Source organism: Rousettus aegyptiacus, unplaced genomic scaffold, assembly GCF_014176215.1.
Source record: "Rousettus aegyptiacus isolate mRouAeg1 unplaced genomic scaffold, mRouAeg1.p scaffold_m13_p_7, whole genome shotgun sequence".
In the NCBI taxonomy this organism is placed as follows: domain Eukaryota; kingdom Metazoa; phylum Chordata; class Mammalia; order Chiroptera; family Pteropodidae; genus Rousettus; species Rousettus aegyptiacus.
In genome coordinates, this window is record NW_023416310.1 from 38,431,157 (window position 1) to 38,436,578 (window position 5,422).

Genomic DNA, 5,422 nt, shown 5'->3' on the forward strand with positions numbered 1-5,422 from the left:
GATTTCCTCACCCTACTCAGAATGGCACACAATTTAAAACTTATGAATTATTTGTTTCTGAAATTTTCATTTAATGTTTTAGGACTACGTTGACCGCGGGTAACTGAAACCTCAGAAAGAAAAACTACGGATATGGGGGACTACTATAGTGTGTTGACTTAACCAGCCTGAACTACATTTCCCAGAATTCTTTTCACTGTATGTTTCTAGTTAGGGTGAGTCTCAAGTGGCATTTTTGCATGAGATTTGGAAGGCAGAAGTAAAACAGCCCCAATTTTTATTTCTATGCTTACAAGTTGGAAGCAGGCACTTTTGAAATTCATTCACATTGTTACTTATCTGTGGGGTAATATAGGGCAGCAGCTGGGCCTACAACTGCATCACTTTCCCCTGGGTTCCCCTGAAGCTTCTCCAACTCTGGGCCCAGGTGAATGTTTGTTTAGCTCTGTGAGGGGTACTGGTTTCTGCAGAACACCACACCAAGTCAGAGGCAGAGAGAATTGACAGAGGTTTCAATTCATCCTCATAGATTCCAGCCCATGCTCATGTGACCCAGCTTGTTCCCTCCTATTTTATACCTATTCTCCCTCAACTATCTGGCCTGCAGAATTTAAACTCTAGCATCAGACATAAAGACAACAGCCTTATGAGGACTGTTTAAATAATTTCTGAAATTGCATAAGGTTAAAACCCTATAACAAATCTGTATGTGTATATTTTATATATATATATACACACACATATATATATATACGCACTCAAATGTATATATACACATACTCACATGAAATATCTAAAACAAATAAGAAATTTGATATAGTACTTGAATCTAGAGAATAGAATTAGGGTGACTAGAAAAGGGGAAGGAAGGTATACATACCATTTGTGCTTTTAACTATTGTACCATGTGACTCTTACCTGTTTAGAAAAAAAAAAACATTTGAAATATTTAAAAATTTCTTAAATTGTCTTTCTTGTATTTGTATGTGGAGATAAAGAAATATCTATCCTTTGTTCCTATTTCTTTAAATAGGATCAGATTTGCTTTCTATATTTATAAAGTTTTATGTGTCACAAGGGACTTAAAGTTAGAGGAAAAAGGCAATTTATGTGGTTTCTCTCTCTAGAACCAGAGGATCCCATTAATGGGGATTTGTTTACTTTTTTCTTTTCTTGTTATGATTTTCTTAAGCTCATTACCTTCCTTTAATTCAAACTGGTCTACGTCTTTCTGTTATAGGTGTAATAGTCATACAAGCAAAAATATGCTTGTAAGAAGCATAATCAAATCCGATAGCTTCTTGTCTTTTAATATAGGAATTTAATTTGTTTATATTTGTTGCTATCAGTGATATATTCAGACTTATTTCTACCATCCTATTTTTTAAATTGCGACTTGCAATTCTTCTAACTAGCATTTTTCTCTCCTGTCTTCTGTGAGGTAGATATCATAGAGATTGTATATCTATTTGTTTAGGTCGTCTTAATTATTTAGCTATATTTTTTAACCATAGAGTTTTAATACACTCTAAAATTATTTCCTATTTGCAACCTCTTAAAAACTTCAGTGATACATAAAACAAAATTGGCAAAATATTGATTACTGCTAAAGCTGGGTTATGGTAAACTGTTTTAAAATACCTGCTCATTCAACACATGCACACACACACAAACATAAATGTATACACACAAACAAATACTCTCATTGAGGAATGTTTCAGTTTTTATCTTTTTAATTTAAGCATGTAAAAATTTGTTTTATGGCAGATTTTTCAATCATATTTCCAGATATATTTATCTGTGCCTGTGCTCCCTGTTTTTCGATCAGTTGCTTATTTTTGTACCACATGCTTCTCCTCTGGGTTTACTTCTCTTATCTGTTTTCATACTGCAATTCTAAAGCAGTACCTGGCACAGAGCATAACTTTAATGAACACTTGGTGAATGAATGATTGAATAACATTCACATACACTCAAATTTTTATCTTTCTAGGAGTATACCCCATCTTGTTTAAGTACGGCCTTTTGCTTTTTGTTTGTTTGTTTAACACCTACAGCACCCGGTCTTCCAAGGTGGTCTCCCATCCAAGTACTAGCCAGGCCCAACCCTGCTTAGCTTCTAAGATCAGATGAGATCAGGCACATTTAGGATGGCATGGCCATAGACTACTTCTTGATGGAAAAAATCCTTACTAGTTTCTTCAGTGAGAGTCTGGCAAATTATACTCTCCTTTTTTTTTGAGTGATAATTTAACTGAGTATAAAATTGTAGGTTGTTGGTTATTATTCTCTGGTATTTTTGTAATGTTACTCTTTTGTCTAGCAATATCCATTACTGTTGATGAAAAGCCATCTGTCCATTAAATTGCTATTCCTTTGTAGATAATGTCTTTTTTCTCTGGCTGCTCTAAGATTTTCTCATTATCTATGATGTAGTGTCACCACAATGTGCCTACTGTGCTGTGTGGGTTTATCTCCATATATACTGCTTGGTATTTGGAATATGCTTTTTTAAAAGAATTTGTATCTTTCTTTAATTCTAGAATTTTAAAAATTATTATCTCATCAAATATTGCTTATTCATAATGTCTTCTTTTCTACTGGACCTCTAATTAGATATGCCTAAAGCCTCCAAAATGTATCCTTCACATCTTTAACTGATTGTTTATGTTTTTTTTGACATTGGGTACTGGGTGAATTCCTCACCATTCTTTTCTAATTACTAATTCTCTGATTCTTTCTGATCTAGAATTTGTCCAGCTATTGACCTCTCATTCGAGAACTATGTTTTTATTTCTGCTTGTCTTTTCAGTGGATATTGTCCCTTAATTTATCCTTTTGAGGAAGTGCTATTTAAGTTGAGAAAGTAAAAACCATGTAAAGTGGCAGGTATAGAGCATTCTAAGCATAAGTAATAGCTTTAATTTTTTTTTAATTTTTAATTTTTCCATCCAAAACTGCTCCTTAACCAGCATTTATTTTCAACTTGTAATGTTATACAAGCACAGTTGATTATAACCCAACATTCTGACTGAATCTAGAGGCTTTCGGTGCTGTATCCTTGCATTTGTTGCCTAAGTTTAGGGTATGAACAATATGATGCACAGAGCTTCTGAGGGGTTGACTGAGTCCTGGCATCATTGAGTAAATGCACATCCTCTGACATGCAGAAACTTTATTTCCATCAGGTCAATTCAGCCATATTATATCCCAGAGATAAATGTGCCCATGAGCTGATGAGCAGCAGACTGCACGGTGTTAGTTAGAATAAGTAACAAAATGAAATTTTTAATTTTAGTGTTAATCGTGTGCTTTATGGAAAACAAAATAATTCTATATATATAAATAGAACTATTACATTTCATCACTTACCACCATCTTGGTTATATACAAAAATGTAAACTTGGGCATTAAAATCATGTAGCAATACTCGCAAAGGTTGTCCAAGTACTCCAAGCTATGTTCATACTAATATGTTTTAGAATATGATTTAATTTGCAACAAAAAATTTAATCCTGGTTAAATTTGAAGATCACCAGTTAACTATTACTCTCACTTCCTATAGGTGGGGAAAGTATTTTGGATGGCAGGTAGTAGACAACTCTTATGTTCTTTTCTTCATGCCACATCATCTTTGATAATACAGTTAATCCATTTATTACAACTGCCTGTTTTGAACTAAGGTCTACTATTGTATTTTCAGAATGGAAAACTAACATATTCACATATCTTGCATTATCTAATGAAGTGAGCTTTAACATCATTGTGTTAGATTGTTACTTTCCTAGTGCTCAGGATGCTGATGCACAAGAAGGTAAGGCACTCTCCTTGGTACAACCACACATTGTGCCCACACATAGCACAGCACAGTGGGCTCACTGGCTGTATGCAAGCCATCTGCCAACCATGGAGTTGCACTGAACATTGTCCTTATATAAACTTAACAGTGTTGCCTTTGTTTAGCATTCATCTTTCTTATTTCTCACAGTGCTTCTTCTAAAGTAAATATTTAGATCAAAAAGACTGACTACATTGAGCTTTAAATTTGTTACTCGAGTCTAAAATTTTTTGATAAAGTATAAGTGATGTTAAGTTTTTCACATTTTCACATTGCAGGAATTATCATATTTTAGGGCCTGGCTAATTCTGGTAAGCCTTCTTTTTGGATGAGGCAGTTCAAATATGGAAGTCATCTTCGTGAAAAGAGAAATCTCTCTCCAATTTCTCCTCAGGAGGAAGCCAATGCCTTGAATGGGATGCTCATTTCCTTCAAGAGAACAATGTTCTATGTAAGTGAAAATGTCTTTCAACAAAGAACCTGCTGTTTCCAATTCAATATCCCATTTCAGTTCCCTACCAAATGCCCAGACAGAAAGAATGTTTAGTGCCAAGGAAATCTATGGTCTGATGAGCCAACAAATCAAATCAGTTATCATGCAATCAAATTCTCATTTAAAAATATTTCTTCCATTTGTTTAGAAGCAAAGATTGGGTATAAATAATTTTATTAAAATTAATTTTTAAACTAAATGTAGTCCCTTAAGATAGAATGACAGTTGTCATTAGTGAACTCCCTATGGCATTGAGGTTGCCCATGGCCTGCACGGCTGTCATGATGTGGCCCCTGCCACCTCCTCCAACCACAACTTATGTCCAATGCCACTTGCTGAATTTGTTCTAGTTGTGCCAGTCTTCTGTTAGCAACTAGAGTAGGCCAAACTCTTTCCCAACACTAGGCTCTCGCAATTGTTGTTTTCCCTGCCCAGAATATTCTTCTGCCTCTTCTCATCTTAACTATCACCTCTTCAAAGATGTCTTCCCTGGCCAACCTATCCGAAGTAGTTCATCTTCCTTAGACTCCATCACAGCACTGTTTATTGCTGAACAGACGAATCAAAAGCTGCAACTTTCTTATTTACTGATTATGTATGTTCTGTTTCCCCATACTATAATGTAAGCCCCAGGAAGGCAAGAATCTAATTTGTCTTATGCTCCAACCCCAGACCTTATGTGCCTGCCACAGAAGCCTACTAGCCAATGGCATCTTGCTAATGCAGCCACCTCATATTCAGAAATAGTATCAGTGATTCAAACAATAAATGCCCATATGCCTATCTGTATTTTATGCAGAATTGACTATAAAATGGAATTTAGATATTCTGAAAGTTATAAACCCTAGCTTTGGGGTTTTAATTTACTTTTGTTAATTCTGCATAATTGCCACTAGAGGGAGACATAACCAAATATTATATTCTCAAATTCTAAGATTTTTTTTTCCCATTAGAATTTTAGAAGTCCTGCAGCTCAACACTCCCCTCATTTTCTCTGAAAAATGTCATCCAACTTCTTTTCAAACAAACCAAAAAAATTATGATGGAGAATTCACTACTCCATGGGACTGACTATTCTACAGCTGGGCTCC

At 34.9% G+C, this 5,422-nt stretch overlaps 1 pseudogene; it reads right to left on the reverse strand.

Annotated features, from left to right (window-relative positions):
- Window positions 1-2,048: 2,048 nt before the first annotated feature.
- On the reverse strand, window positions 2,049-2,167 carry LOC118605777 (annotated as a pseudogene).
- Between the last annotated feature and the right edge of the window lie 3,255 nt (window positions 2,168-5,422).